Raw genomic sequence first — 24,064 nt, 5'->3', positions numbered from 1 at the left:
GTATTAAATAAGATATCCACGTTTCATCATTCTCAATCATCAGAATACGTAATATAAAAATAAAATGTGATAAAAATAAAAGCATGCTTGAATCGGAGAGGTTGGGGTCATTTATATTGTGTCTTTCGGATTTTTTTCTCCGTGAAAACACGCATCGTTTCGTGTTTTGAATTTTTAGATTTGAGAAAATTTGGCCTTAGATATAAATAAATATACTGTGATAAATTAGATGAATCAGCTGAAAGTCCTGATTGAATGCTTATTTTTAGACGCTCTTTCAAAGCTCAATCTTCTTTAAGATTGTATTTTTTTCTGTTCTATTTAAAGATTAATCGATTTTATCAACTTGATTAGATATAGAAAAAAAAATCAAATCATGGATTAAAACCATGTTCTACTTCAGTGTGATTAAGATATTTTTAGAAATCTTAAAAAAGTTGACATGTTCTGCTTTTTTATAAATATTGTGTTTTTTTCTTTTATGTATTACAATTTATCAAAATTTTACTATGAAACTATAAAAATGTTTTCATTGTATAAACGTTTGGAATTAGTTGTTTACAGTTTCTGATGTAAATACAAGTAATACTGTACTTAAGGCTTAATGTATTTTATTTATGTTGAATAAAAATATCCATATTTAAATTTAGCTTCCTTTTTATTGCTTCACAAATGGCAAAAACGTATTTTTTCTATATCATTTTATTTTCAGATATTAATAATGTCAAATTTCTATAAACAATATATTCCACAATTCGTGAAATTGGCTTTCATAACTTTTGAAATACATCATTTCAAAAAGGAAAATTATTTTTAAAAAATTATTACGTATTCAAAAGTTTAGCATCACTTCGGAAGAGAAAGCAAGATTTAATCATTCGATTCAATATTAAAACGAAAGCAAGATTTAATCATTCGATTCATTATTAAAACGAAAGCAAGATTTAATCATTCGATTCATTATTAAAATGAAATTAAATCGAAATAAATAGGCAATGTTTTGCATCATTCACAAAAAAGGTTAATATTATGTAATAAAGTTTTTTAATACCACGATGGCTCAGAAAGTTAAGGCACAGAGTTGTTATTTTTAAGAACTGGGGTTCGAACCCCAATTGTGGCTTGAAGCCCTCCCAGCTTCTACAGATAGTGGCTACCAGATTGTCTGAGAAGTAAAGGTAGTCGGTGTGCAATGCTGACCACAATCATACCGTTGGTCACGAAATTATGGAGCATTAACTTCTATTAATCACCTAACAAACAATGAGCTGTTACGAAAATACTTTAAATATCTTAACAATAAAAAACTGTCAAAATTGTGAAAGTTTTGGCATTCTGGGCCCCTTAAAACTGGTAAACCGGACTCAAATTTCAAAGATCTACAATTAATTAATATTCTTTTCGCTTTATTTTATTGTCTATATCCTCACTGCTATTTTTATTAGGCTTTCATGAAGTAAAACATTCAAAACTAATTCCAAAGGCGCCACAAATTTTTCCCCTCCCAATTCATAATGAGTTAATTACAAAGTACTTCTCCAATTTAGAAGCGTTTTCCGAAATTTTCCAATTTTTATCCGAGAGTCTCGTAACTTCATAAAAAATTATTCTAATAGCTATATTAAAAAAGAAGATATTCAGAGTAATATATTAAGTACCAAAAGAAAAAACACTAACTGAAAAATTCCCTACTATGACTGAAGTGGTTAAAGTCGGAGTATTTTGCCAACAAAATAGACAATTATAACCTATTTTTTATTGTAATGTTTTCAGAATGGCATAAAACCCCAAAAAATATTTTATAACTCCTTACAAAGCGGATGTTGGTGAATTGCGTAATCATTTCGTCGGTTATTTTATTTTATTTATTTTATTATTTTTCGGTGAATTTTTCGCCTGAGTGTAAATTTTTCTTCCATTTTGAAGAAACTCTTAAAAGCTTAAACTTAATTCACAAAATTTGAAACTATGAGTATGTACATTTGAAACTATGAGTATACAAGGAGCGTTAACAACATAAAAGTTGTCTCTCAAAATTTAAAAAAGAAAGGAAAAGAAAAAAAGACATTTAAATATGTTTTGTGGACAGTATTTCCGATTGAATTAGGAGATGTCACAATCAATAAATTTTGATTGCATCACTTACAGATGCGTTTTAATGCAAATTTAAATATTTAGTAATAAAACAAACAAACAGTAGTGGAAGAAAGCAATCAGATTCTAAGAATAAGGAGAGAGTTTTCAATACAACAAAAAACCTAACATTTTAAAAGATAGTAATTATTCATTGTTTTTTCTTCACATGTGTTAAATCTTTCACAAACAACAAACAGAAAAAAGCTTGAAAAAAACTAGGAGGTGAGAAAGTACTCAGATTCGCAGTTCAGTTCACACAAAAGATTGATGTGATTTTTCTTCTAATTTAAACGAAATTAAAGAGTAAGGGTATCAGTGGAGTAGCAGGTGTAGCGTGTCCAAGGTTCCTGACTCATAGTAAGCTTGAAAAACAGAAAGAAGTCTGTGTTCTACCTGGAACTAAAACTAATTCCTGCCAGGTTATCGACTGCTATGCTCCTTTGGTTTACTTCAGGCATATCATATCCGGTAAAAGCCACCCCTCAACAGAAAACTGCAGACAAAATTAAAGAATTTTTCAAAAAATATATATATATATTTTTTTTTAAGAGAGAGAGAGAGAGAGCTTTGTTCGCATGAAATTCTGTTAGAAAGAAATAATCGTTTGTTATAATCATTGGGAAAAGTAAAGTTATTTTTGTGAACCAAAAAAAGAAAAAGTTTAAAAACAGAATTTTATTATATTTTTGCAAAAACATTAAAAAAATTATTTAAAAAAAGTAGGATTCTCTTTGTATTGCACTGTCAAAAATTCAGGCTCGAGCTGCGGTGAAAAATATAATACACTGAGAAACAAAACCCATTTTACTGTACAATAAATTTTTACCGTAAAATTTTATACCATAATATTTATTTAATTAGAATGATAGAATGATTTTGTAATAAACAGTAGTATAAAAATTGCAGTTTATCAGATTTCTTGATCCGTGAAATCCTAGGGTAAAAATGGATTTTGCGATAAAAAGTACTGGCTCTCTAATTGCCAGTACTTTTTTCCGTAATTTGATCAGGATTTTTTCTTGGTATGGAATAGTGTGCGATTCCGACAAAAAGCAAAAACAAACAAAAAAAAATTACAATTGCAATTACATTTTGCAGCAATGAATATTTATTAAAAATGTTTCAGCAGCATTTGTTCAAAATCTAAATTGTTACCGAAATCGAAAAAAAAGTAACTATTTTCTTAAGAAGCAATTCTGATTGTATGCAATTATAAAAGTGTTTTAATTAATGTTTCCATTGATGTTTAAAATTTCTTTCGCTCGACTTAGTACAAAAGTATTTTGTACTACAAATAGTTTAAAGAAAAATTTTGATTTCTAATGTGCAAATAAATAAAAAGCTCACTGTTTTCTGGCGTTTTCGCTTAAAAATTAAATTTTTTTTTAAAACATCTTTACACTTGTGGTTGTAACCTTGTAAGTTTTATTATTCATTTATTTATTTTTTTGCAGGATTTGTATGTTTGAAAAGAACAACTTGGTTACAACTTTAGAAACTTTTGAACTTGTATTTCTGAGGGGAAAAAAAACTATGATAAATCAAAAAAATTAGTTTTTTAAACATAATTTATATTTATTAACATTCAATAGTGTTTATTTATAAGTTTGAACTTAATTCCATGAATTTGTCCAAAATACTGTGATTATTTCACGGAGGAGAAAATACCTAAAATAAACTTCCAGTACAAATTTTTTTTTAAATGTCAGTTTTTTCACTAATTTTATTTTGTATTGCACGCGTTTAATTAAAAATGTGATGTAAAGAAGGAAAAGACGATAAAAGAAGCAGCAAAATTCAATGTCAGATCTCACGTTTTCTTTAAGCTTTGTTTCATTTTTATTGACGAACTGGCATTGGTTGGGGTTAGTATTGAGTAAGAGCTATCAAATTTCAATGTCTAGAAAAGCTATTAACTGAGATATTAACTTCGTATTGTATATATTTCTTCAGAAACATATAGAAAAAAGGGTAAGGAAAAATTACGTACACTGTGAAAAGTTACGTATTATCTTACGATATATTTTGCAGATTTTTTTGTGATTAAAGTGATATTAGATTATTTTAAAAGGCTATATCTGATAAGGTATTAATTTTTGGTTTACTGAAATCTTTATAAATTTCTGCAAAGTATTTTTTTTTACTTTTCAGGAAACATACAATTAATGAAAACTATAATTATAAATTTTTTCATTTTTCTACATGTTTAAAGTTAAATTTAAAAAGCATTTATTAAAACAAATTATAGAAAACTAAACGTGTGTTTTGTCAATTATTCAAGATTTCCATTTGCACACATCTACCACATTTTTACTTGATTTAAAAATGTAAACACATTGTATGTTATCCATATAGTTTTAGCTACAACTAAGAGTTTTTAAATTAATTGTTTTCAATAAAATGGTGGAGTACTTAAAAAATTAAAGTTATCTCTTAAAATGTTGAATAAAGGCTGTAAAATGAATATTTAAATAACTATCAATGAAATTTAAAAAGAAAAAAAAGGAAAAAAACACTATGAATGCTGTGAAATGAAAGCTAAGCAAGTGATACAGGTTAAAAAACTCAAAAGAGAGCTGTAATTCGCAATGGAAGCAGTATATATTCCATATTCCAATTATGCATATTGGAACATGCAATAATGCATATTTTTCCACCTTAATGCACTGCAACTTTGCTACTTCTATAAATTTAATTTTGTATTTGGAACAAAATATTCTCGTATTATAATGCATATGCTTAAGACTTAATATTATTATTAAAGTACACTCTATTAAGCAATAATGTAGGTAACTTGAACCATAATACCACGCATATTTTCTGTAAAATTAATAATGTTTAAAACTGAACTCTGTATACGAATTCAACCATAGTATCATGCATTCCAGTTTAAATGGATAAATTTACGTGATAATTCCATATTCCTACTCGAAAACAGTATTAAGGTTGTATAAAACGTGAAAGATATTACAGTTCAACGCGCTTCATACTTTCTGATAGTGTATCGGAGAACTAAGTTAGTCTTCCACAATTTTGATACCATAGAATTTAACTAAGTTAATCTCCACACTTTTTGATAAAGTAGCAGTGAGCTAAGTTAATATTTATACTTTCTGATAGTGTAGCAGACACTAACTCATTTAAAGTGAAGCGTAGATTAAATTATGTACGAGTTAGGTTAAAAGAATTATTTATAACTTTCTTTTCCGATAGTGAACTAGGCTAATTTTTACTCTTTCTGATAGTGTAGCAGTGAACTAATTTAATCTTTATATTTTCTGAAAGCAAATAATTAAGTTAATCTTCCCACATTCTGTTAGCTTAGGAGTGAACTAAGTTAATCTCCCCACTTTATGATAGTGTGTAACACTTAGCTAAGTTAAATCTTCATACTTTCTGATACTGTAGCAGTGGAACTAATTCGTTTAGAATGAAGCACAAAAGATTGAACTACTGTGCTTTTCTTTAAAGGAGTAAGGTTGAAAAAAATTATTTATGACCTTCTATTTTTCATTTATTTGAGACAATAATTTTAACTCTTTATACAACTGGTAATTCTACTGTAATATGGATTTTTTTTACCATAGAAAAATAATTAGGTGTAAATGGTATACGCCAACCCAGATCATTTTGTTGAGAAAGTGTAATGCCCGCAGTATCAACTTCCCTGTATAGGAATGATGAGTATGATCCCGCTTAATTAACTTAAACCTCGAACTAATTTTTGACAAAACATCCATCATCGATCCATTATAAAAAAATGTGGGTCAATTTACACAAAAACATCTTATAACTGTTGCCACCATTTTTTCCCAAAAATTCTTTTTTTCTCTCTGTCTCTCTCTTAAAGGCCGATGCTCTAAGAACGTGCTTTTCTATTCTTTTACACTTAATTGAAATCATCACGCGGAGAAAAACAGAATGGGACATTTCTATTTTAATTAACCCTTATTCCGCATTTAGAAGGGAAAGTATGCGGGAAATATTTCGACAAAATGAGGAAAGTAAAAGTTCTGCAGGTAATTATACTTTCGGATCATGCTAGATCTCATTTGATCATTTTTCGCCAAAATGTTTAAGGAATTCGATATTATAAGGATAATCAAGTCGAAATGAATGTTTGAGAAATAAAAATGAAAAAATATATATAATCGATTGTAAAGCAATAATTTTACTCCCCAAATCAATTCACTTTTTCACACACATTCAATTTATAAGATTTTACTAATTTAATAAGAATAAAAAAGTATTGTTCTTTAATAATATCAACAGTTTCAATAATTTTCTTGCTAATTTTTTTTACGTTATACCAGTTATAACAATCTAAATGTTCAAAAGAGCTTTTTTTCAAAACCATTTTAAACCGACAGTTTTCTGTTTTAACAAAAAATACAAAAACTCAAAACATTTTTAAAAAATTAATTCTGTTATATTACTGAGAATTTCTGGCAGCAAAGTAGCCGCAGATTATTCGTATGCTACGGAAAAAAACATGTTGAAAAAAAAATTCCTGTAACAAAGCACTACAAACATTTTTTTACCCGCCATATATTCCGTAGATCGGGGTAAGTCCGAGAAATTTGACTTAGAGGTAGCTGTATATCGTCTGGTTCGCATAATTAAACTGATTTCTAGATTTTTGATTAGTTTCTGATTATTAGCACTTTTTGAGATATCAAAAGCATCACGTTTGAAGGAACCCTGGTAGAATTTGTATTCTTTTTCATCATTAAGTTCAGTTGTTCCTAAGCGGGTTTCGAACTCGACACCTTTTGGGGTATGAGGCCAACTTCTTGATCACTATACAAGCCGGCCGGCATCAGTTGAAATACATCAAATTAATTTTTTTGTTGCTTTGACACTAAAATTTTTCATATTCAAAACTGAAAAAATCTGTACCCAACAGATACAATCTGTATCAATGGTTATAGATGGTTTAGCAGTAAATTTCTGTAGCTTTAGAGAGCTGTTCTGTAGATTTCTGTAGGTAAGTTACAGAATTATGTTTCTAAGCAAAAATAATTTTACAGTAAAAAGCGCTAGATATTTTAATTGCCATAAAGTTTTGAGAATGGGCGACTATTTTTGAGCCCTTGAAACATGTCGACTTTTATTATCTGTATATTTTTGAAGCCAGTGAAGTTTTTAAACCAAGAAAAACAAAATGCTAGTCTGACAATGCTGGAAAATTCACTCAATGTGTTCTAGAAAACCTTTATGTTGATTTAGCATACTCAATGCGTGTTCCAATATAAAAGTATTATTAATACATTGCCATAGATGTATAAGTTTTTTACAAGGAAAATTTCGTTTGCTTGCTTAGCTGTCAACCTTGATTTCTTTGCATATTTGTCATCAAATGCATTTGTTCTAAGAAAATATAAACTTGATATCACGTGTCAGCTGCTACAAGAAGCAACCAATCTTAATATATCAGATTAACTGTTTACCTTAATGCCGGTTGTTGTCATTGATCTGATAATTTTAGCTTTCCTTGAAAAGAGCCTTGTGCTATGTGAATGATTTTAAGCGCATATATAAAGAATATGAATTGCAAGTGCTTCGAAATTAATTAAAACATATCTCATGACGAATCTTTTTGGATTCGGTAATTTAAGCTCTTTAAAAATAAATTTAATTTAAATGAATTTTTTATAAAATAATTTGATAATTGTTTAAAAAATCAATTTAAGTTAAACTGGTGGATCAATTCAGAATTAGAAACATAAGAAACATTTATTTTTGGAGCATCGAGTATCTAATTTTAAAAGGCATTTTAGTAAATTACTTGATGGATAATAATGTATATCCTTAAAACGATGCCTTTTAATTTTATTCTGGGATGGAAAAATTCGTTATTTCTATCTCTTTGTGAATTCTAATCACCTCTGTTCTTTTTATACGCGTTTACAAAACACATTAATTCGTATTAACCAGATACCACTGGATTTCAAACCTGGGTTACCTGATTGGGAAGCGAGTGCTTTATTTTCTGAGCCACCATGACTTTTTATTAAGTATTGATTTCAGATTATAGAGAAAATAAAATATAAGAACTTTTTTATCTTTCATGAAGAATTTTTATTAATTTATTGGAAGCAATGCTTCACCAAATAGTGGCAATGATTGTCGTTTATATAAAATTGCTGAATTAGTCAAACAGTGAAGCTGTGCCAGATAGCAGTTGATGCTATAAGGCAAGAAATCAATAGAAGACAGGCAGAAAGTATTATGAATAGAAGACAGACAAATATCTGAACAGAAGACAGGGGAATATTTGAAACGGATCTTAAATTTTTCGTCCAAATCTCCTAAATCTCCTAATGAAAGATACCATGGTCTTTAATAAAATACACCAACAGAAGGCAGAAGACAGCAACGTAAGAAAATATAAAAGCCGATAAGTTTAAAAGTTCACATTGATCTTTCTTAGAATATGTCTCGACAGTTGTTAAAATGAGTTTAGAAAAGCTTATCTTTTTCAGATAAAAAAGGATCACTTTTGTTTAACGCTAATAACACGCAAAATATTTTACCACAGCAGAAAGATGCAAACTAGAAATAACGAGACAGAATACAATTATTTACCGTATTAACTTCAGAAGGATAATCAACTCTATTTTTTCCACGAGAAGTCAAGAAAGCGGAAGGAATTAACCAAAAAGTCGAGATAGTACCATGCACTACACCCTTTTATAATATAGGCAACTCATTTTTGGCTCTTTTGTGCATGAGTTAATTGGCGAAGAGAGATAATAACTGAGGTGAAGTGGTATTAGAGTCACGTTTTAAATGCGAAAATAAAATGAATGAAAAATAAATCTCTGGTCAATTGCAAATGAGGAAGAGTTTGTGCTATGCGTTGATTGCTTCGTTGTTGGAAAGAAGATACCTTTAGAGATAAAGTAATTTAACACTTCCATTACAAATTTGAAATAAATTATTGAAGTAAATGAACTTTTAGAAAATTACATTTATAATATCTATACATTTATTTACTAAATGAAAATTGCATTTCTTTTTTATATTTTCATTCTAATTTAATACACTGCTAAAAATTCTGGATCAAATTACGGTAAGCACCGAAAAGTCTTTTTTACCGTTAAATATAATACCGTAATTTTTGCAATAATATTTGCTTAATTAAAGTAATACAGTGATTTTACAATGAAGAGTACTATAATAATTGAAACATATCAAATTTCTTGTTTCGTAAAATTTTATCGTAAAAATGGATTTTACCATAAAAAGTACTGGTATCCTGAATGCCCGTATATTTTACTCTAATTTAATCCCCAATTTTTTACAGTGGTAGAATTGTGTACTGTTCAAAAAAGATCATTACGAAAATCAACAACAAAAATCATTACACTTGCAAAAGATTTTTTTTTGTCAAAAAAAATGAATATTTTTTAAAAAAATACTTCATCCAGCATTTGTCCAAAATCCAAATTGTTGCTAATAAAAGAGAATTTCATCATTTGAACTATATTTTTGCTTTTATTGTTTTAATAAAGAATCAGATTCTAACCTACATTTCAAACTGGTTCGTTTTCAATACTAATTCAATCAATATCAAAAATAAAGAGGGTCCAAACTGATTGTCACGGTCCCAAAAGTTAGAGTTGAAGCAAGAAAAAAGAAAGATGCTAAGGCCTAAACTTCCGAGGCTGAAAAAGCCAAAGCCTAAGAACGTAGACGGGAATACCTTAAGCGTTACACACAAACGGAAAAACCAAAGGATTCCGTTCGTAAACGCAAGCATGAAGCCTGTTCTTCACAAAAGTACCAAAGTGGTTGAGAGAATTGAACCCTACCGAAGAGCGAATGGTGGCTCTCCAAACCCCTTTCATGCAAATACGAGAACTGAGTGTTGATCACCAGTTAGGGATAAAAGGATCCATTGTCAACGTACCCAATGACTTGCACAAGACCGTAGACTCCGTAGACTGTCTTCCACGCAATATAAATTTTTCATTCACCATTCATGTAAAATTGAAAAAAAAGTCTAGCTTTCAAATTATATTTCATGCATGAACTTGTGAATCCGAAACGGGTGTATGATGCAACTTGCAATCTCCTTCAAACACCATTGCACCAGTCCGAAAATGTTAATATTGATCTCGATTTACTGTTCAGTGTCTGTTCAGTCATCAAAAGAATTTACACAGAATGTGTCTGAGATGCAATCAAATATGTTTGCGAAATTGCGTACAGAGCAGTTCAGAATTAACAGTTAAATATGTTTAAGATAAAAGCACAATTAACTTGCTTTTCCAAAAACAATTTTGACAACAACCATTTTGCCAACGTGTAACCTGTGATCAAAAAAAAAAATTTTTTTTCATTCTAGTTTCACTTTTATTAAGTTTTAAGTTCGGTATTTAAGTTTGTTCTATATTACATTTGATGTCGATCCTTTATTCACACTGGAAATTATTTATTATTAGTTTCATGATTTTCCTCTTACAAAATAACAGAAAAATCTAGAATTTTATTAAAACCTTTTTTCTAATTAGTGAAAATACCGGGAATGTAGATGGTGTACTTGAAAAGGTGTCATTAATACAATTTATGCTATAATTCAGTTTTCATTCACATTTTTACGTTACTCTTTAAAATTAGCAAGTATATCAAGAATTTTTTTAAAAATTTGGTGTAAAAATATGCTTTGGAAGATGGAAGAAGCATTGACTTCAGAATTTTAAAACTGATTAACAACATTTTTTAGTTAGAAACGTTTCAGTATACTAATGATTTTTTACAAAATAATTGTTCATCTTCAAAGTACTTATTTAAAAACTCACATAGCGATTAACACAAGGGATGCAAAACAATTTAACTAGATTAAAAAAAATATTTTGAGAATTATTATATAATTTTCGTGAGAATTTAGTGTAATATACTACCGCATCCGGTTACACAATGAATTATTTTTGTTCCAAATAATTTTAATTGCGTCAATATTTTTAAAAGAAATTCAACAATGTACATTTAAATCAATGAGTAATTACTTCAGTTCCATAAAAGAAATGTTTGTGTACATAAGAATAATAAAATTATTTTCCCATTAAAAATATTATTTTTTAACCAATTTAACAATTAACAAAACAGTAACTAAAAATGTAATAAAAAGAGCAAAAATTTATTTCCCAAAATAATATTGAATAAGACTTTCCAAAATAATAATTAATTAAGCATATCCGTCCACACTTCTTTGTTCTAACGATATACTAATTATTATTACAATATTATTCTAACGATATACTAATTATGTTATTTAACTACTCAAACATGTAAACAAATGTAAATAAAATATAAGCAGACAAGTTGGATAAAAGTTACAGGATTTTTAGTTTATTTCAAGTAAATTTTCAATATTTGAAATATGGTTGAGCTTTATTAATGCCAAAAAAAAAGGGATTCTAAGAAATATCAGGATTTTTATAAAAAAATAATTGCATCATTTTTAATTTCCAAAAGAAAGAAATAGAAGAATTAAAATCAAGGTATTTCACTCAATTTGTCACACTGTAAATATTTGCATTATAAATTTCATAAGGTATTGCAAATATTGTAATTATTTAACTGAGATAATTGAATAAAGGCTAACTTAAACAATTTTAAGTAAACTTTGCTTTTAGAATTGTACAAAAAAATAGTTGAATAAATGCAAAAGCTACATAAACTAAAACCTATCTACAGTAATTGAATAATTTTTCTTTTTCAAAGATTTGATGCATAATACCAAAGAAAAACTAACTAAACTTTGAAACCTAAACTAACTCCAAAATATTGTGTTCGAAATTTTTTTCCAATAGAGCTATAGTTCTATTTTTTATTGCTTTTAAAAAACATTTTGTACTAAAATGATAAGTATCATCAATATTTCGTTCTAAACAAAAACACGGCTGAAAAATTTTGAGAAAAAATATTTTTAATCCTATACCCAAGAGAGAGGAGTGGTTTACGGAAACTTCTAATCAAATTTTTTCCCATTTTTGACCTTCACCTCTCACCTTTCGATTGAGAAAATGACCAAGGTAGGGTCGTGCATGCATCAAGGGTATAAGAATGTTGAGATACAACTGAATTTTACGTGATGTTCAGCAAATGCTTCGTACGAAACGAAGCGGACTAACCTGAATTCAAGTTAACTAAGTGTGTAAAAATTGAGTAAAATCAATATTTCGTTATATAATAGGTAAGAAAAATACAATATTTACATTTTATATTCTAATACAACTATATTTAAAAACTTATCCATAGGAAAGTTCAACTAAATGGCATAATAAATGTTTTAATTTGTTCTCTCAGGATATGAAAATCCGAGAAAATGCTCGTTTGTTTTGGAATCATTTTTATTAATATGGTGGCAAATATACGGATTTAAGTTTAAAGTAATATAACGAAATAAAATATAACGAAACAAAATAAAATTTAACGAAAAAAACCAGTTTAATATGGAAAATATCTTTTTTCTCGAGTTTAAAGAACAAAAATTAAATTTATCAATATGGATTTAGATTAATAATTATAATTATTAATATAACATTATCAATCGCATTATTCTATTTAAATTTGCATAATAGATTGGATATAATATAATTTAGTGAAGAATAAAGTGAAACCATGAGTAAAATTAGAGATTCTATTAAGAACGTTTTATTTTTTGACTGCTTCTTTATCGCAATTTGCAGAACTTTTATGATGCGTTAATTTCAGAAACCACATACAAACTATTTATATTACTTTTCATTAAAATATTAATTTTATTTTTACAAAATTAAATTCTTAACTGATTATCATTGTTACATTTATTAAAATTAAAAAAATAATTCTAATAATTTTTTTTTAATTAGTCATACTGAATATTAGTCAATTCAAGCTAATTTACAAACTAATCCATACGAGGTAGTAACTAGAAAGCATAGAATCGTAAGTTGCAATGAAAAATAAAAAAATAAGCGATCTATCAAAATGCAGATTTAGGAATTTCCACAAAAAATAAACTTATGTGATATAAAAAAGTAAATGAAAATATTTTTTAAACTGAATACGAATGTTAGGAAATAGTTTTATTTATTTATAAAATATAACCTTAAGAAATAAAAATTTGTAGACAGACAATTTTAGTACTCAAAACAATTTGATATCCTTCAGGAAGTTTAGCTCGTTTTAATTATCACAGGGTATACAGTTCTGATGTTTTCTATTTTTTCCAGTCTATCGTTTTTCACCAGACTTAGTTAATATCACCTCTAATTTAGCAAACTTAATATCGTATTTGCAACTTATATCTGATTTTATCAACTTTTAGAATTAATTTCCAAGTGTAACAAAGTAATTTTGAATAAAATATCTTTCGTATACGAAGTGGCATGATTTTGTCTCATACCACTAAATCCCGCATTCAATTCAATTCAATTGCAGTTCACTAGATAATTAAAAGGACGCTATACCACGGGAGAAAATTTTTATCGCAAATTCTTTTTCACCATCATAAGTAATTTTAAATTCAAAATATTTGAAGAGTGAATGCAGGCAAACCTAGGACAAACCATGAATTTTCAAACTCTGAAAAAAAAAATTTCAAATTATCCAAATTGCAAAACAAATCATGAAAAGATTACTTAGGATTAAGTAGTGGGTAAGTTTTCCAATTTTTTGTTCGCATTTCGATATTTTGAAAATATTTCTGCAACATTTGAAGCTTTATGACTTACCCTAGGTTTTTCTGAATGAACTTTTCTCATAACTTTAACTTGATAAAACAGAATAAGCGATGAAAAACAGAATTAGCGATGAAAATTTCTTCTTTACTATAGCGACCTCTTAAATGTAGCAATCAATTATGAGAACATTGTTCATTGTTTGAAAAGTGTCTTAAATTTTGATTAAAACCCAACTAATATTCTGAGAAAATACCTTATCAAAAAGAATTCATTGCTTATAGGAGTGATGAAATGAAAGAGTTATTATAATGCATTCAATCTAAACGCGCGTAATAAAAGATATCACTTATTTCCTCATGGAAGATGAGACGCAACACTGATTTTCATATTAGTTTACGAACGTCATGTTTTTTTTTATGTATTTTGGCAGTTTACACAGCTGAAAAAGCACACAAAACATTTCAAGGACATATTTTACGTTCATTATTATTTACAAGCTAAAGCATATACAATTCCTGAGTAGCGCTATTTTTCTTTCCATGAATACTTCCACAGACAAATTATTAGGAATAATTTTTTTAAAAAATTATGTAATTTTATCTTCAATTTTTAAGTTAATTTAGATTTCTGATTACATTCATTATTTATAAACTCGCCGCCTTTGGCAATCAGCTCGGTCAAAATTATCTTGCGAAATATAGAAACTTTAAAGTTAACCAAGTACAGCACAACTGTATCTAAATATTCTAATTCATCAACGTCTCCTACAATCCTAACACCTTACTTAGTTTTAAACAATCTTTTTTTGCCGTCCAGCTGTTGCCCGAGCAGAAATACTTTTATTTCAATCTTAACTATTTTGAAGTATTGAATTTTTGTAATAATTTAAAGTCTGTCCCGCAGCTACTAAATCACACAAATCCCCGTATGTGATCAGAACATTTCGACAAAGCAGGCAGCATAAGTATTAAAATTATTTAAGTCTCTGATGTGATATAAGATAGAAAACTCTTCCCTATGCTCGATTACGTGCTGTACTACTTCCTTACGCACCTCCCAAATCATAACTTCAGTTTCGTGTAGTATGCTATTGCTTGAAAAAGACGAGCTCTGTCACCAATAATTGGTATGAACGGCACCTTAGCCCATTTTTATGTTTGAAATTTCAACAGCCATTTTAGAAATGATCAAAAGTAAATAAAAATAATTACTTCGTAACTATGTTTTTATTTCTATCAAAATACAAAATTATTCTAAAGAAATATTTAGCGTATTAATGACCATTCTACAATACTTAAACTATTACTTAAGATAAATTTAACGAAATGAATAATAACTATGTTGCCAACTGATAGAGAAATACCCAAGTTAATGGTGCCGCTAAAGAAAAATATATAGATTATGCCATATGCAATTTGCTAAGTACTATTCTTTCTTTTTTCATGAATACTTTTATACATAAATTCATTCTAGATAGGGTTATTCTTAAATTAGTTAGTTCAAATAAAATTTGCAAGTTTACTTCAATTTATTATGATAAATATATTTACAAATTATGCCATATAGCATGCTCAGTAGGATTATGCTTCTCATCATGAATACTCTCATTCATAAATTAGTTCTAGTATAGCTTCTTATAAAATTGGCTTAATTTTCTTCAAGTTTATAAGCTACTATGGCACTGCTATTAAAAAATAATAATGAACGAAATGATTATAAGGAAATTTATCAATACTATTGTATTGGTATATTTTGCTTTGATTGTATTAATACAATATTAGAAAGCACTCTTTTTAAGGATGGAATCGTGTGAGCTAATGACGAAATTATATTTTTTCCTTGTTTTGTTTTTCCGGCTCTTAAAGTTTTTAATATTTTTTGTAACATTTTAAATATTTTTTTTAAAAATTGTACTGTCTAATTTTTTTTCTTTTCTTCAAAATTATTTAGATTTTCTTCCTTGTTTCTTGTATTTTTAACATTTTTTGCAAGTTCTACGTACTTGCAGCTTATGCGCAGTTAATTAAACTTATTTTCATTTGTCTTAATTTTCTTCATCAGTCTCTCTTTTCTTTCATTCTTCTTTGTCTCATTGCAATTCATATATATTGTTAACACGCCTTTGAAATAAAGTAATAATAAGTTTTTACAGTAATTTCAGCACTTGTTAGTTATTTAATATAAAATATTTTTTTCAGAAAACAATCACCATCGCTTTGACTAAGAACTTATGAAACAAAATTAAAATTGAAGCAAAATATCAATACTATTTTTGAAATTAAATTCGGCAGCGAAATAGTATATTTATCGGGTATGGAACATTCAATCTTTCTTCTATAAAGAAATTTCCAATGTTAAATTTTATGTAATTATAATACAATGTGTACCAAGCTGCAATTTTTTTTTTTAGTTTCATAAAAAATATCCGTTTTTTTAATAATATAATAAAGAAATTTTATTCTTCTATTTTAATTTAAATTTATTCGATTGTTAAGCAAAAGTTTAATCAGTATTTTCTGAAAAAAATATTGCTTAATATCAGTTCAATTGTCAATTGCTTTATGTTCAAAAAGTTCTTAAATTAAAAGAAAAATTTTCATTATTTTATCTTTAAGATGTTTCAAAGTTTCAATGTTTTTTATTTGATCAAATTATATTAAAAGCAATTTAAAGAAACGAACTTATTTACAATTGGAAATTACTACATCAATACTTTTTTAATTCGTTTAAATTAACAATTAAAATGCAGAAATTTAATCAGCTAAAGATATTTATTCTAACTGTAGCTTTTTGAATACTTTGACTCTATATTTAAAGAATAAATTATCTATCCAATTACTGCAATTTAATTTCTACATAACCCCAATTATTCTTCCAGTTTATTTCATTTTTAAGTAAAAAAGAATTACTTTTCATGTAATTTCGATAATTAAAATCATTAAAATTTTGATCAGATAAACATCCTTTTATGAAATACAATTTTTCTCTAAAATTTCTGAATCATTTTTTGCAGTTAAATTATACAAATTATTCTTCCATCAATACACTTAGGTTATACGAAAAGAAAACCTCCCAATAAAAAAATTTGTATGCATCATTTGTTTACATTCAGCTTATTTCATTGTAACATTTAAAAACAAAAGACATTCCTTGCATTTAATATAAGGCATAATTCGAAATAAATCAGTTTCAGTCTTACTTAATTCGCTTACTGTTTATTTTATAGGATTCGGTTGATTTAACAGGTTGCTAAGAATGACTTAGTGAATATTGAGATTAATTGGACAATTTCTCAGAACAAAAGTTGTGTAACTCAGAGGAATGTAGTTAAAATGGGTTAATAAAGTGTGCTATTTTGAATAGTTGACAAAATTGAAAAGAAAAAGAAAAAAACTCGTTTAATCTAAAGGCATAACTTGCTAAATTTCAGCAAAATTAAAATTAAAGTCGAAGAATTAGACAACAATTGAAACTTTTGAAATTAGTTGACCAGATTTGAAGACAAACATAGGATTTGAGCAAAAAATACTAATATTTAAATCTTACTAAAAGAAGAAAAATCTTGTACCTAAGATTTAAAATAGAAGTGAATAATAATTGAATGACAGATTCTTTCTAATTTCAAAATAGATTCTACAATTTCTATATGATAATTGTTTTTAAATTTCAATGGCTCTCATTTTAGTTATAAGTGTTTCAAAAGCTCAAAACCATGTCTAATTTTAAAACTCTTTACCCAATAGTTTATTTTGCGAGGGGGAAAAATTTCACAGACATTAATAATGATTTTTTTTTTATACTTGATAATTTTTTTTCTTAATATTTTTTGTTTGTTTAAGGAATTTAATGTTTTATCTTTACTTATTTAAGATTTTCGAAATAAGAGTAATATTTTTCTTAAAATAAGGATCTCTTTCAAAATTAGGAAATAAAGTTTTCAAGAACAATAAAATTTCGTGTACTCAATAAATAAAATCTAGATCTTTAAAATCATATAAAACAAGTGTATGCATTTTTTGAGACTCCAAAAAAAAGTCAGGATAAAGTTTATTTGACCGTTGACTAGAAAATTGCAGGTAAAGCTCACAAAAATTCGCAATTTATTGTCTCTTTTAAGCAAGAAAAGACAAAGAGAATGAACAATGAACAATGAAGAAGTCAGCTGTTTTATTAGCTGGACTTCAGGTAAATGGTCGAGTTTGACCCTATTGCACTTTTTGGCGAAGTTGATGATCTTAGGTCAAGGGCAATACATACATATCTTAAATTATAACCTATTATTAGGATAGATTTTTGACTCCATTATTTGAAAATTTATACTGCGTCTCTTATCAAAATTCATAGAATTGTGAATTTATTGTATGTCAAAATTTCTATACTTTAAATTCTATTTTGTCTTGCAGAAATTTTATATGGTAGCTATTTAAAGCATAAACTTTTTATTCATTTAATGTTTAATTAGAAATTACTCGATTAAGTTAGTTATATTACATTTTTATTCATTGAATATATAATACTAGGAGGCTTCGCCCCCTGCTCGCTGGCGCTCACCAACCCCCGGAANACCGGCGGAAAAGAAATACAGCCAAAATTTGGGAGCCACGTAAGAGAATTATATATAATAGATTTTAGAACTGACGATTAGTACTGACTGAATTTTATTAGAACTGACAAAGACATAAAGATAACATGGAGTTTCTAGATAAAAGCTTGTTTAAAATTTCTTCTTCCAAAAAGAAAATTTCGAATACAACAGTATAAGATTGTTAATATATATAAGAAGCATTCCATTCAGTTAGTTTATTTAAGCTGTATTCCATTTAATTAATGTGGAAACAAATAATAGACTAGAAAGTAATCGACTAAAATTTTGATCACACCGTTTTAGAAACTGGCTATTGAACTAACTGGATTATTTAAGAACTGGCGAAAGTAAAATAATAATTAGTAATGAAAGCGAATTTATAACTTGTGACAAGGTTTTAAATAAGCGGTTTTAAAAATATAAGTTTTTGTGATAACTTTTAGGCTGTTCTAAAATGAATTATTGAAAACTTCTTTTATAATATTCCATTCAGTTAAAATATAAACAATATTACATTCGATTTCAGGATAAACAGGATTATGTTTTTATAAACAATAAAATGAAATAATGTAATAATGTATAAATGGAATAAAATGAAATGAAACTTTGATTTCCTTAATTTAGTAATTAATGATTAGAACGGATTGAATTGTATACGACGAAATTATTATATAGTTATAACGAATTTCTTCTTAAGAGAAATTAGAGAATAAAAAATTTAGAAAATTGCCTTCTATCCAGTTTCGTAGGATGGCGCGAACAGTGATTCGCGTCTTCCTGTTAAGAGACTGTAGATTATTGCAATTGGCATCAATTTTTAATTGTAGTTTAAGCATTTTTTCTGAATATTTGCTAAAAAATTTTGATTGTGCTTTACTCTTCTGACATGGAATTGGAGATTAATTTAATTTCTAATGTACAGAGCATAAGTAAAATAATTTATTACGTAAAAAGAGAATGCACATTTCCACACTGAGAAAAAAATTTTTGGCCAAAACTACCAGAATATAGTAAAATTTATCATTCTTCTAGCTCTATAGAAACACCAAAAGTTCGCTTTTCACATACATTACACCGAAGCGTTTTGGTAACAATTTTGGTAAAATTAACAATAAATTATGGTTTTAAAATATGTGACAAAATTTGATTAATTTATCATGATAACTAAGAACATGGCATAAAAGAACTAGTCACTCTCGATATATTCCTTATTTCAACATTTTCTTCATTTATGTATGAAATGAATAAATTTTTTAAAAATGCGACGCATTGAAACAAGAATACCTAAGTACATTTTGCAAAGCCGTATTATTCTACTTAAAAATAAAAAATAAATCATTGACGTTAAAATTCCGAGAACTTATGTACTCGAAAAATATGCACACCGATTTAAAAAATATGAATTTCAGTGTTATTTTCTAGTTTACAAATTTGAATGAAAAGCATTTATTTCAGACAAACAACCTTTTATTCTATAAACTTTATATATAATAATATATAAGTTCAAAATGAAGATGAAGCAAAGAAAAATTACAGCCATATGAAGAAAAAAAAAAGGGGGGGGGGAAGAAAAATAATAATAAAAAAATAACAAACAACTAGCGGAAGAAAAAAAAAAAGGATAAAATAAATCCGGAAAATAAAAGATATAATCTTTTCATCAGCCCACACGATTATATCCGCAAAAAAGAGTGCTTTCTGATTGTTTTGTTTCATACAATATACATATATTGTATGAAACTAAAAAGGGGAAAATAGTTATAATACTTTCGTAACATAATAATTTATGTGATGGAAAGTGAATGTGGGTTTTTAGCGGATATTTTACTAATCGGATATTTCTTTCTATTCGGAAATCGTATATTGAAACATTGCTCGCTTAGTATTTAAATCGAAAACAAAAATTATGTGCTATCCCTGTCGAAAATAATTTACGCAACATCAATTACAGCAACTTATCATTGTTAAAAAGGACTGAATTTGGACAGAAACCAAGAAGGAAAGGAAATTTTTTCTCGTGAAAGTGAGGAAAATCTTCATGGTTAAAAGTTGTGAAAATATAAGTATAAGGTTAAGAAAAAGCATGAAATCGTGTTCAATTTTCAAACAATAATAATTGCAGGAAAGAACTTACTATATAGACTGTAGTGCTTGTTTCGCCCTCGAAATTGTTGACTTAAAGATTATATTCATGAACAACTATTTTAACCAATATTGTCATAAATTATTGAATAATTAATTTAACTCTTAAAAAGGAAAAGAATAATTCTCTTAAAATAGCTGTACTAAGAAAATCTGAATAATTATAAGTAACAGCTCTGAGTTTTTTGTTTAGATCTATTCAAATATTTGCAATATACTTAAAACTTAAAAGCCTTTACGCTGAGAGTGTTTCTTTAAAAAGAATGGAAATTTTAACAATCGTATTAAAAAACATAATGACGAGGCAAATGTTTTCAATTCAATTCCTCAAAACAAATAATGTTTATTATTTTAAGTGTTAACCCTTTTATAGGTTTTTTTTTCTAGTAGATGGGTGAAATTTTTAAATTTTATCTTCTATAACGTTAATAAAACTAGGTAATTTTATTACAGTAAGCCTACAAACTTGAATTTTTATGTATGTAAATGTCCAAATTTATAAATTTTGCGTTTATAATTACAAATAAACTCGTTAAAAAATTATCAAATGTATGATGAAGAAAGCTTTGCTGCTTCCTTCATTAGGCGTGTCGTTGATAGTGGAATGTATGAATGTTCATTTAGGCCAATATTGAATGAATAAAACAATAACAGTTGAGTTTCCAGGAAATAATGTACAAATCCGTTGAATGTAAATTTAGGTTTTATTAATCATAACTTAAGATTTCGATAGTGGCCACTTCATCAATAAAATAAGAAATCCCTTAAAGGGATGAAATTAATAATACTCTCTATTGAGAGATCATAAAGCCAGAACAACATTTCTGACCGTTAGAAAATTAAGACTGGGGAGGCCCCCCAAAAGGGGTCCCAGTCTCACCAATTTAGAAATTCAAAGTGAATATATTTATTCTCAACGGACAGAGAAAGAGTATGGGTAGGAGATCCAAAATTTGGCGATTTATCATAATATATCATAGCCAAAAACAAAGCCAACTAGCATANTATCCGCAAAAAAGAGTGCTTTCTGATTGTTTTGTTTCATACAATATACATATATTGTATGAAACTAAAAAGGGGAAAATAGTTATAATACTTTCGTAACATAATAATTTATGTAATGGAAAGTGAATGTGGGATTTTAGTGGATATTTTACTAATCGGATACTTTTTCTATTCGGAAATCGTATATTGAAACATTGCACGCTTAGTACTTAAATCGAAAACAAAAATTATGTGCTATCCCTGTCGAAAGTAATTTACGCAACATCAATTACAACAATTTAACATTGTTAAAAAGGACTGAATTTGAACAGAAACCAAGAAGGAAAGGAAATTTTTTCTCGTCAAAGTGAGGAAAATCTTCATGGTTAAGAGTTGTGAAAATATAAGTATAAGGTTAAGAAAAAGCATGAAATTGTGTTCAATTTTCAAACAATAATAATTGCAGGAAAGAACTAACTACATAGACTGCTATGCTTGTTTCGCCCTCGAAATTGTTGATTTGAAGTTTATATTCATGAACAACTATTTTTTGACCAATAGTGTCATAAATTATTGAATAATACATTTAACTCTTAAAAGGGAAAAAAATAATTCTCTTAAAATAACTTGTACTAAGAAAATCAGAATAATTATAAGTAACAGTTCTGAGTTTTTTGTTTAGATCTATTCAAATATTTGCAATATACTTAAAACCCGTTACACTACGAGCGTTTTTTTTAAAAAAATGAAAATTTTAACAATCGCATTAAAAAAATAATGACCTGGCAAAATTTTTCAATTCAGTTCTTCAAAACAAATAATGTTTATTATTTTAAGTATTAACCCTTTTATAGGGCTATTTTTTTCTAGTAGATAGGGGAAATTTTTACATTTTATCTTCTATAACGTTAATAAAACTGAGTAATTGCATTCAAGTTAGCTTATAAACTTGAATTTTTATTCATAAAAGTGTCCAAATTAATAAATTTTGTGCTTATAATTGCAAATAAACTCGTTAAACAATGATCAAATGAAAGAAAGCATAACGCACAAGATATAATAGCTCCCCAGTCTTGGCTTGTCTTCTTGATACCACGCTAACCTTTACTGTTACCTACATTTATATAAGCAAAACGTTCAATTGCTTGCTTTCTTACTTTCGTATGCCTGTTAAGGCAGAGCGGTGCGATTGTTCTTATTTTCCAATGGCGCTATCTATGGCCAAGAATTCTTTCCTTCTCTTATTCGCACTACCTGCCTTTATTACTCTAAGAGCAATATTGGCCCATTTAATATGGTGCATCTGAGAGAGTGGCCAACAAATCTGCATTTATGATACCCAAATAACGGAAGTCAATAACCAGTTAAACATTGGGGGAAAAGGTATTACAAATGATGATCACGATCATTCAAATTAAAAAAGTCCTTAATTAAGATGGATAAATGTGCATTTACAGTCAAATAATACAAGATTAGTGCATAATATGGATAATTAAATGTAGATAGAATATGTGAAATATGATAAGCATTACAAATGACGTTTTTTAACAAATAATTAGAAACATTTCTTAGTGAAATAAATAGATACTTCTAAATAAAACAAAATAATACTGATAAGCATAAAATATACTTATCAATTAGCAAAAAACAAAACAATCACACTATAAATTATTTGTGGCTATTTATTTGTATTTTGAGCTAAACTACTTAAGAGTTAATTGATTATAGCTAGCCAACTCAATTCTGATTTCATTTTAAGTTCAAATTTTCTCTACTCACAAACTGTTAATTAATCGCTAAACAATCGAGATCTGATACAATAATTTTCACAATAAATTAATTAATCAGAACTCATGAAAAAAACGTCATTATGTCACATTCTTTGATTTATTCAGATCAAGGGGTTAAGAAAACTAAGAAGAAAAAAAACTTTTCCCGCAATAAAATAAATCACCTTTGTGACCAAATATGCCACTGGTCGACTGAATTATGACGCCATCACAATCCATATATATCTTAAAAATGATCATAAAACGACATCGCGAACGACTGACTTCAAATAACACTAAAGAAAAGAATCCGACGATTTTCTAATTATAATTCGAGAGGGAAAATTAGAACAGCAGTTGTCTTGGAGGGGTGAACTTGAAGTGCAGATGATATGCTCCATAAAATTTAGAGGGCAGTTTTCCCTGCCCCCACAATTTCGATGGATCGAATAGGAAAAAAATCACTATCTTTGATTAAAGAGAAACTGATGCGATTGTCTTAAGTCTTAATATCGAAATCGGTGAAAGCGCAAGCCACCAATGTTGTTCTAATTTTCTTTTTCTTTACTAATTTTTTTTCTTTTTACGTAATGCATTAGAAGGAAAAGGCTAATTCATTCATTCAACTTTTTTTCTCTTCGCTTATTCATTTTCTATGAATTATGCTATAAATTTTTCTATAAAGTCTTACATTTTAATGTTATCGTTTAAACACTTTAGTTATTTTAACTTTTCCATTTTATATATATATATATGTCATAAAAAGGGACTTT

At 27.5% G+C, this 24,064-nt stretch overlaps 1 protein-coding gene across 2 annotated transcripts in view; it reads right to left on the bottom strand.

The window, feature by feature from the left end:
- LOC107452380 (metabotropic glutamate receptor 3) overlaps positions 1–24,064 on the bottom strand; it is a 97,271-nt gene that overhangs the window by 61,004 nt on the left and 12,203 nt on the right. Inside the window, exon 1 of one of the 2 annotated variants that reach the window (XM_071177669.1) lies at positions 13,863–13,975. The exons of the other annotated variant lie outside the window; for it this stretch is intronic. The gene's annotated coding sequence lies outside the window, so the exon portion shown is untranslated. Of the gene's footprint in view, positions 1–13,862; positions 13,976–24,064 lie in introns of those variants that run through there. 2 annotated transcript variants of the gene reach the window in all.

This window comes from Parasteatoda tepidariorum, chromosome 2 (assembly GCF_043381705.1).
Source record: "Parasteatoda tepidariorum isolate YZ-2023 chromosome 2, CAS_Ptep_4.0, whole genome shotgun sequence".
Classification (NCBI taxonomy): Eukaryota; Metazoa; Arthropoda; class Arachnida; order Araneae; family Theridiidae; genus Parasteatoda; species Parasteatoda tepidariorum.
Note: the sequence above shows the minus strand (reverse complement) of the source record. Positions and strands in the feature narration are given on the sequence as shown.